The sequence below is a fragment of the Cibotium barometz genome, chromosome 43, assembly GCF_041138505.1.
Source record: "Cibotium barometz isolate CiBa-2024 chromosome 43, ASM4113850v1, whole genome shotgun sequence".
Taxonomy (NCBI): Eukaryota; Viridiplantae; Streptophyta; class Polypodiopsida; order Cyatheales; family Cibotiaceae; genus Cibotium; species Cibotium barometz.
Window position 1 is genome coordinate 31897961 of NC_141088.1, and position 10648 is coordinate 31908608.

Below are 10648 nucleotides of genomic sequence, written 5' to 3' on the forward strand. Positions count from 1 at the left end.
GGAAGTTAAAGAGAGATGTTCCCAAATTGGCCATCCACTTCCAAGGCAGTAACGCTGGAAGTGATTGAAGAAGAAGAAGAAGAAAATGAAAGAGATCATACTCCACCTACAAGGAGATGAGGACATCTCGCATTTTTTAAGTGGGGTAGGATGTAAGATTCCTCCTCTAGCTTTTGAGGTGTACAGGTGTAAGAACCTCCCCTTCTGATCTTGTAATTATTTCCCTCTTTGAAATAAAAGAAAGATTCTGTTTTACCCTATTTTGACCTAGAGAGAGAAAATGCCTAAAGAGAGGTAATTCAAAATTGAGATATTTTTGGATATAAAAATCCTTCTAGTGTCTAGAATGGTTTCCCACGAAACAAAAGCTCAAAAAGAACTTTCCAATGTGCATTTGGAATTAATTGAAAATAAGTATAAAGGACCTTAGCCTAAGAGTCTAGATTTTCAGAAATTTTTGGATTATGGTCCAATTAAGGTTCCTATGGGCTAATAGGATCAATCCAAGTGTGGGGAGGAGAGAAATCCAATTTATAAGAGAAAAATACCCAAAAATGAGTAAATGCCCACTTAAGATGATGTTGACTAAGTACAAGGTTTATTAGTAAAAAACTATGAATATTACTAAAAAATGAGATATTTTGGGTATAATGATTCAATTTTGACACCTTGGTAAGGAGAAGGGGGCTCTTCAGGGAGGCACGTATTTCACATGTGTGGTGGAGTTTTAAACTCAAAAATATTGTGATATTTTATCTCTCCTCTCTCTCTTGGATCAAACCAAATCAATAGGGAGCCAAACTAGGTCCAAATCTTGTCCAAATTCAGCCAAACTAAACCTGGAAAATTCTAGAAACTAGTTGGACTTGGTTAGAGGCCTCCCTCACCTATAAATAAATCCTTAGCCTTTTGTAAAAAATTATGAGAACTACACCATGCCAGTATCATACTGAAATAATAATATTTTCTATTATCCTATAAAAATCCTCTACAAATTAGAGAGATTGGAGTTTCTCTCTCTCTTCAATCTTCCTTGGAGTCTTCCTCAACATACCAAACCAATTGATTGGTTGGGAGCCTCTACATTGATTAAAGAATCAAGCAATCTAGGAGGTAAAGTATGGTTTATGGTCTTTTTTTAAAACCTCTAAATGTTCTCTCTTCTCAAACCCTCTCAAGCTTGAGAAGCATACAATTGATTGGCTTTTTAATACAATTGAAGTTCTTTAATGAATTGTAGTGATAAAACACATAAATTTTCATTTATGCTTAAATTAAATGTTTTTTTAAAAGCATGTCTCTCTCTTCCCCCCAAAGAATGGTCATTCCTATGACCTATTCTATATTCAAATGAAGCTTCTCATGAAGCAATTCTCTAATCTAAAAGTAATTTCTATGCTTGTCAAATTGAGGCCAAATAAGTGACTTTTTAATACTTTTATGCTATTTAATTCATGGAAAAATTAGGAATCAAGTCCATAATTGGATATTGATCCAATGAATAGTTATTCTATCATATGATATTACTAAACTTTATGTTTTCAAAATTATTGAGAATTATCAATAATAGCAGCGAAGCTATGGTAAAATTTTTGAAAAATTAACACATAAATCATTTTCATTCATAATATGAAAAGAGGACTTCCTACCATATTCTAGGATCAATCATCCTAGATTAATTGAATGATTCTCATTATAATCATGGAAAAATTGATTTTATGTTTATGCATAAATAGTTAATTAGGAAAAAGAGAAATTTCTAGTAATTCATTTTTATGTTAAAAGAGTAATCCCCTTGACAATGGAAATCCATGTATTCCAATTAAGCAAGAGAAAAATTGGGATGCTAAAATAATGTATATTTTATTTAAAAATTAAAGAAAGATTTTAGTTAAATTTATGTTTTTGCATAAATAAATTTAAATGATGAAAGTGGAATTTCCACCATATTGGATTTCAAATATTTAAATGAGAAAAGTGTAATTTTTAGCATATTGAAATTAATGGCTATTTTCTTTAAATTAAAAGATAAATTTTAGATCAATTTATTTTATCTATGATAAATATTAAAAGAGGAATTCCTATGACATTTGGAATTCCATCATTTAGATGGGAAAAGAGAAATTGCTAGTATATTGAAATAATGGATAATTTATTTTAGATAAATTTATTTTATCTATGAGAAATATTTAAATGTTAAAAGAGAGATTTCTATAACATTTGGAATTCCATTATTTAAATGGGAAAAGAGAAACTCCTAGCATATTAAAATAATAGATATTTTATTTTAGAAAAATTTATTTTATCTATGAAAAATATTTAAATGTTAAAAGAGAAATTCCTATGACATTTGGAATTCCATCATTTAGATGGGAAAAGAGAAATTCCTAGCATATTGAAATAATGGATATTTTATTTTAGATAAGAAATATATAAATGTTAGGAGAGGAATTCCTATGACATTTGGAACTCCATCATTTAGATGGGAAAAGAAAATTCCAAGCATATTGAAATAATGGATATTTTATTTTAGATGAATTTATTTTATGAGAAATATTTGATGATAAAAGAGGAATTTCCATGACATTGGAATGCAAATAATAAAATGCAAAAAGATGAATTTTCTTGGTATTTGAGATCTAAGAAATTAAATGGAAAGAAGAAGAATTTTTAGTATAATTCAATTTATGATTATTTATCAAAAGTGGAAATATGGGTAGAATTGATTTATGTAAATCCCATGAATTCTTTTATTCAAAAGAGGAATATTGAATATAATTCAATTGAGAAATTGAGAAGGAATATAGAAATAGTCATTCGAGAAAAGGAACCTTTAACTAGGCCAAGTAATTGGTAGAAATTTAGAAAAAGTCACATTATCGGAATCAAACTAGAAAAAGCTAAGTGAAATGGATGTGAAAAAGTACTAAATGGGAATAGCATGTGAAATGGATGTGATAAGATGTAAATAAGATGTGAATGGATGTGATAAGATGTAAATAGGATGCGATAAGATGTGAATGGATGTAATAAGATGAAAATAGAATGTGATAAGATGTGATGTAATGGAAATGGATGTGGATGTGTATGTGGAAGAATGGATGTGGATGTGTATGTGAAAGAATGGATGTGGTTGTGTATGTGAAAGAATAGATGCCAGTGTGTATGTGGATGTGTATGTGAAAGAATGGATGTAGACGTGTATGCGAAAGGATGTGATGTCAATGTGAGTGAATGGATGAGATGTAATGTGATGTGAATCAGGATGTGAATGAATGAGATGTGATGTCATGTGAATCGGATGTAAATGAATGATATGGGATGTGAATGGATGAGATGTGAATCGGGATAAGAATGAATGAGATGAGATGTGAAATGAATGTGATGTAAATTGAGATAGATGTGAATGAATGATATGTGAATCGGGATAAGAATGAATGAGATGAGATGTGAAATAAATGTGATGTAAATTGAGATAGATGTGAATGAATGATATGTGATGTAAATGAATGAGGTGTGATGGGATGTGAATATGGGTAGATGCGAGTGGATGAGATGTGATGAATGAGGAAAGATGTGATGAGATGAAAAATGATGTGATTGGATGAGAATAGGAATACATATGAATTGGATATGAATTAAGTAATGTGGACAGATGTGGAACAATGTGAAAGACGAGAGTTCATTATAGAAACAGTATTTATGACCTATTTTTAAATGATTGTTTTATGTCAATAATGCGGGGGAAGCATTATGACCGTCTTGAAAATGAGGTCGTGGAGACCTAACTAATAAAGTTACAACAGCTGATAGAGAGTCAACGGAGGACATCTCGCATAGCAAGGTCGGCCGAGGTCTTGACCAGCCTCGGTTCAATTTAAATGGTGAGCTTTCCGTATGGTGGATGAGGGACCAAGGAAGCGCCCTATGAGTGAAGCGCCAGGTGACCTATGAAGGATCCTAGAGGGTGGTGACCATACGGTTCTTGGGTTTTGGTTCATTGAAGATACCCACATGTGCATCGTGGAAGATATTTGAACAAGGAGTAAGAGTTGTTTTCTGAAACCGGGCATGGATCTATTTGATTGACCTTGCTGGTCCTCAACAGATGAGTCCATGACTCTTTTATATGGATCTGTTGGTTGATCTTGCTAATCTTCAACGGAGATTCCATCTTGATTTTTATAAGTGAATATATTGTCAGGTACTATGAGCTAGGAACTATCGAAAAAAGGCCCCTGAGGGACAGGTGGTGAGCATTCTGGTTGCCAATGATGCCATAGGTACACTGATGAAGGAATGATTGAAAATTAGGATTCAACCGGATATTTTGGAGGATTATGATCAATGACACTATGGTTTCATTAAATGACTATTTTAAAGATAGCTAAATCTGTGAAAAAAGGCAATTTCATATTGGGTGTGTAAGCGGTGTGACTGGCCTTAAATTTACACACCCAATATGAATTTCATATTGGGTGTGTAAGCGGTGTGACTAGTGTTAAATTTGCACACCCAATTTCATATTGGGTGTGTAAGCGGTGTGACTGGCATTAAATTTACAGACCCAATTTCATATTGGGTGTGTAAGCGGTGTGACTGGCATTAAATTTAAAAACCCAATTTCATATTGGTGGGTGTGTAAGCGGTGTGACTGGCATTAAATTTACACACCCAATTCCATATTGGGTGTGTAAGCGGTGTGATTGGTGTTAAATTTGCATGAATATCCGGCTTTTATGTTAAAAGAGTAATCCCCGTAACAATGGAAATCCATGTATTCCAATGAAGCAAAAGAAAAATTGGGATGCTAAAATAATGTATATTTTATTTAGAAATTAAAGAAAGATTTTAGTTAAATTTATGTTTTTGCATAAATAAATTTAAATGATGAAAGTGGAATTCCCACCATATTGGATTTCAAATATTTAAATGAGAAAAGTGTAATTTTCAGCATATTGAAATTAATGGCTATTTTCTTAAAATTAAAAGATAAATTTTAGATCAATTTATTTTATCTATGATAAATATTAAAAGAGGAATTCCATCATTTAGATGGGAAAAGAGAAATTGCTAGCATATTGAAATAATGGATAATTTATTTTAGATAAATTTATTTTATCTATGAGAAATATTTAAATGTTAAAAGAGAGATTTCTATGACATTTGGAATTCCATTATTTAGATGGGAAAAGAGAAACTCCTAGCATATTAAAATAATAGATATTTTATTTTAGAAAAATTTATTTTATCTATGAAAAATATTTAAATGTTGAAAGAGGAATTCCTTTGACATTTAAAATTCCATCATTTAGATGGGAAAAGAGAAATTCCTAGCATATTGAAATAATGGATATTTTATTTTAGATAAGAAATATATAAATGTTAAGAGAGGAATTCCTATGACATTTGGATTTCCATCATTTAGAATTTGGAAAAGAGAAATTCCTAGCATATTGAAATAATGGATATTTTATTTTAGATGAATTTATTTTATGAGAAATATTTGATGATAAAAGAGGAATTCCCATGACATTGGAATGAAAATAATAAAATGCAAAAAGAGGAATTTCCTTGGTATTGGAGATCTAAGAAATTAAATGGAAAGAAGAGGAATTTTTAGTATAATTCAATTTATGAATATTTATCAAAAGTGAAAATATGGGTAGAATTGATTTCTGTAAATCCCATGAATTCTTTTATTCAAAAGAGGAATATTGAATATAATTCAATTGAGAAATTGAGAAGGAATATAGAAATAGTCGTTCGAGAAAAGGAACCTTTAACTAGGCCAAGCGATTGGTAGAAATTTAGAAAAAGTCACATTATCGAAATCAAACTAGAAAAAGCTACTAAATGGGAATAGCATGTGAAATGGATGTGATAAGATGTAAATAAGATGTGAATGGATGTGATAAGATGTAAATAAGATGTGAATGGATGTGATAAGATGTAAATAGGATGCGATAAGATGTGAATGGATGTAATAAGATGAAAATAGAATGTGATAAGATGTGATGTAATGGATGTGGATGTGGATGTGTATGTGAAAGAATGGATGTGGATGTGTATGTGGAAGAATGGATGTGGACGTGTATGTGGAAGAATGGATGCCGATGTGTATGTGGAAGAATGGATGTGGTTGTGTATGTGGAAGAATGGATGCCGATGTGTATGTGGATGTGTATGTGAAAGAATGGATGTAGATGTGTATGCGAAAGGATGTGATGTCAATGTGAGTGAATGGATGAGATGTAATGTGATGTGAATCAGGATGTGAATGAATGAGATGTGATGTCATGTGAATCGGATGTAAATGAATGATATGGGATGTGAATGGATGAGATGTGAATCGGGATAAGAATGAATGAGATGAGATGTGAAATGAATGTGATGTAAATTGAGATAGATGTGAATGAATGATATGTGAATCGGGATAAGAATGAATGAGATGAGATGTGAAATGAATGTGATGTAAATTGAGATAAATGTGAATGAATGATATGTGATGTAAATGAATGAATGATATGTGAATCGGGATAAGAATGAATGAGATGAGATGTGAAATGAATGTGATGTAAATTGAGATAAATGTGAATGAATGATATGTGATGTAAATGAATGAGGTGTGATGGGATGTGAATATGGGTAGATGCGAGTGGATGAGATGTGATGAATGAGGAAAGATGTGATGAGATGAAAAATGATGTGATTGGATGAGAATAGGAATACATATGAATTGGATATGAATTAAGTAATGTGGACAGATGTGGAACAATGTGAAAGACGAGAGTTCATTATAGAAACAGTATTTATGACCTATTTTTAAATGATTGTTTTATGTCAATAATGCGGGGGAAGCATTATGACCGTCTTGAAAATGAGGTCGTGGAGACCTAACTAATAAAGTTACAACAGCTGATAGAGAGTCAACGGAGGACATCTCGCATAGCAAGGTCGGCCGAGGTCTTGACCAGCCTCGGTTCAATTTAAATGGTGAGCTTTCCGTATGGTGGATGAGGGACCAAGGAAGCGGCCTATGAGTGAAGCGCTAGGTGACCTACGAAGGATCCTAGAGGGTGGTGACCATACAGTTCTTGGGTTTTGGTTCATTTAAGATACCCACATGTGCATCGTGGAAGATATTTGAACAAGGAGTAAGAGTTGTTTTCTGAAACTGGGCATGGATCTGTTTGATTGACCTTGCTAGTCCTCAACGGATGAGTCCATGACTCTTTTATATGGATCTGTTGGTTGATCTTGCTAATCTTCAACGGAGATTCCATCTTGATTTTTATACGTGAATATATTGTCGGGTACTATGAGCTAGGAACTATCGAAAAAAGGCCCCTGAGGGACAGGTGGTGAGCGTTCTGGTTGCCAATGATGCCATAGGTACACTGATGAAGGAATGATTGAAAATTAGGATTCAACCGGATATTTTGGAGGATTATGATCAGTGACACTATGGTTTCATTAAATGACTGTTTTAAAGATAGCTGAATCTATGAAAAAAGGCAATTTCATATTGGATGTGTAAGCGGTGTGACTGGCATTAAATTTACACACCCAATATGAATTTCATATTGGGTGTGTAAGCGGTGTGACTGGTGTTAAATTTGCACACCCAATTTCATATTGGGTGTGTAAGCGATGTGACTGGCATTAAATTTACACACCCAATTTCATATTGGGTGTGTAAGCGGTGTGACTGGCGTTAAATTTACACACCCAATTCCATATTGGGTGTGTAAGTGGTGTGATTGGTGTTAAATTTGCATGAATATCCGGCTAGGGGACCTGGGAACTCTTTTCCTTGGTACTAGGGACAAAACCTAACCAAATTCCTAATTGGATCCCATCACTACAGTGGTTGGGCGGTTGGCTATAACCCATGGGACTGGATGGGGTTAGGCTGGACTGGATGGGGTTAGGTTGGACTGATGGATCCGTAAAATGAGACTTAGTTTGTATTATAGTACGATAGATGAAGTAAATCCCTTGTCCTAACGAAAAAGAATCAACTACTGTGCCTCTCGATGGGGAAAAAAGCATTGGTTTCTATGATCCAAGTGCAAGTTTCTTCCTTGATCTGACCAAGTGACTCAGGTTCGGTCGAATCAGTTTGGTTATTAGTAATGACCCTGACTACGTTTCTCATAAATATAGCTAGAGATAGATGGAACAGAGAGATGGGCAAAAGTTGCGGTAGACCCAGCAAAATCCCCCTTTTTGTCTATGATTCAAGGACTAATAAAATCCACGTTCTATAAATAAGTCCACTTTGTGTCCACGGACTTCATATCCACACTCCCAAGGCTTTCCTGATGGTCTTGCTGACCCTCTTCTTACCACCTTCTAACTGTCAATACCTCTAAGTTCTACTTTCGAATTCTACCACAGAGCTATTCTACCTCTGAAATCAACAACAATTTTGACCCTTCTCAAAATGTCCTCTGACAGCTATAACCCCTTAGAGACTTCTCAACTAGGCAAGATATCACCTCACAAGCTCTTTGCTGCCTACTCTACAGGCCCATGGCTACCTCTGAATGGGCACAATCTACCCAACTAACCAAGCTGACTTGACTGACATAGAAACTCCGTGACACCATAGGGACCACTAAACACTTAAACAAGACCAGTCCCAAACCTCAGAAGTAATGAGCTGACCTGCTATGTCAGACACACTGTAAAACAGTAAGCCTTTTGACAGTTGTCCTCATAAAGGTCCAAAACTGTCCAACTGATGCACATAATCACTTCCCCTTAACTAATACTAGTTAGCACAATATCCCTATACCATCTGCTGATCATTCTGATGTCTGGATGACTTAGAATCAACTCTTACTCAAGCTAATTGTCCCCAAATCAAACTCAACCAGAGTTAGCCCTCAACCAATAGTCTCTTAACCAAGATAACTCCTTTTATACAACACAAAAGTGAACCAAAACACAGAAGAAAACCTTGATATCACACAATTTGATCCTCTGGAAATTCAAAGAAGACTGTGTAACACGTAATAAGCCTCAATCTTGAGCAGATGAAGGAAACAAATAGCAAATCAAAAGAAACTCTATCAAATGAGCACAAGGAAATCCAAACATGTATTCTCAATTGTCTACAAGCTCATCATCAACCATATAATCTGTAGAAGTTGTCTGTAGGCTTCTCTGGCTAGTACAACAAGGAGATGCTTGGGCAATCCTCAAGGCTGGTCCAAGTTTCAACAGTAGTGCTTCTTGGAAGGTTCTGGGACACTATCACCACCAAGAACTTCTCCCAACACCTGCAACTCCCTACTCAAGACACAGCTTAGTCTTCTCTCACAAACCCTACATTGCCTTCAACACAGAGGAAACTCACAAATTGCAAGCTTCAAAACAATCTCATAGGCCCAGAACAAACTCTCTCAGCAAACACCAATGCTCTCACATAGCTCTCACCCCCAAAACAAAACTTCCTTCACCCTCCCCTTCTTTGTGCACAGTAGTTCCCTATCTCCATGCATGCTTTCACCTACTCTAGCTAATTTTGTTGGCTAGTCACCATGCAACAAACCTAATACCACAGCTGATTACAATGAGTTATCAATGTGTAGCTACCCATGCAAGATCCTATGCTTCCCAAGGTTTTTTATCATACCCAAAATATTATTTTATTCTTCTTGGGGTTGGAGTGAGCATCCTCATAGGGCATATCCTGTTGGCCCCCCCCCCCAATAAAAAATCCCATCATCTTTTGCCAAAACCCCCCATGGTTGAATGATTTATGCTCAACCATTGACTATGGATTCCTTGAAACAATCTTCAACAAATTACACATTAAGCTCCCAACAATCTTCTTCATGCTCTTTTGCAACAGCTTTATCATTAGACAAATCTTCATCCACTCTCTTTATATCCTTCTGTACTATCATGACTCTGCACCAGTATGTCTTCAATCTGTGAACCATTTACTCTCCTTGAATGAAGTTGATCATCTAGGTCTGCAAGACTGGTAAGTTCCATTTTCATACCTGTGTACAACTTTAAAAGGGCCTTCCAACTTAATTTGGAATTTTGTTTGGAAAGTGTTATCCAACTTGCTGTTATACCTAAGCACCAGATCTCCCACCTTTAATGCCTTTATCTTTCATCGTTTCATTAAACAACTCTGATCTCTTGTTGTTCAGTTGAATGTAATGGTCCAGAGCTTCTTCCCTTGTAAGCTGTAGCTCCTAAAGCTCCAATAATCTCTCTTGATATTCTACGTCTTTCTCCTGATGTTTTAACAGAAACTGTAGGCTCGGGGATTTCCACTTCAATGGGAATTAGGGCTTCCTTCCCAAAAAACCAAATGGTATGGTGAAAATTATGTAGCTGTTCTCACAGTTGTCTTAGGCCCATAGAGCCGAAGCTACATGTAAGTCCCATTGCTTGGGATGTTCTTCCAGACATTTTGTTAACATGGTACTACATAACTCCCCATTGAAGCTCTCAACCAACCCATTACACCGTGGATAATATTGGGTTGAAAACCTGCAAAGTAATGTGCAATTTTTGCATATGCTCCTCAACAATCCAGCCTCTGAAACCAGGTCCTTGATCTGTCACAATAACTCTAAGGGCATACCAAATCTGGCACAAATATCCTCAAAGACAAACC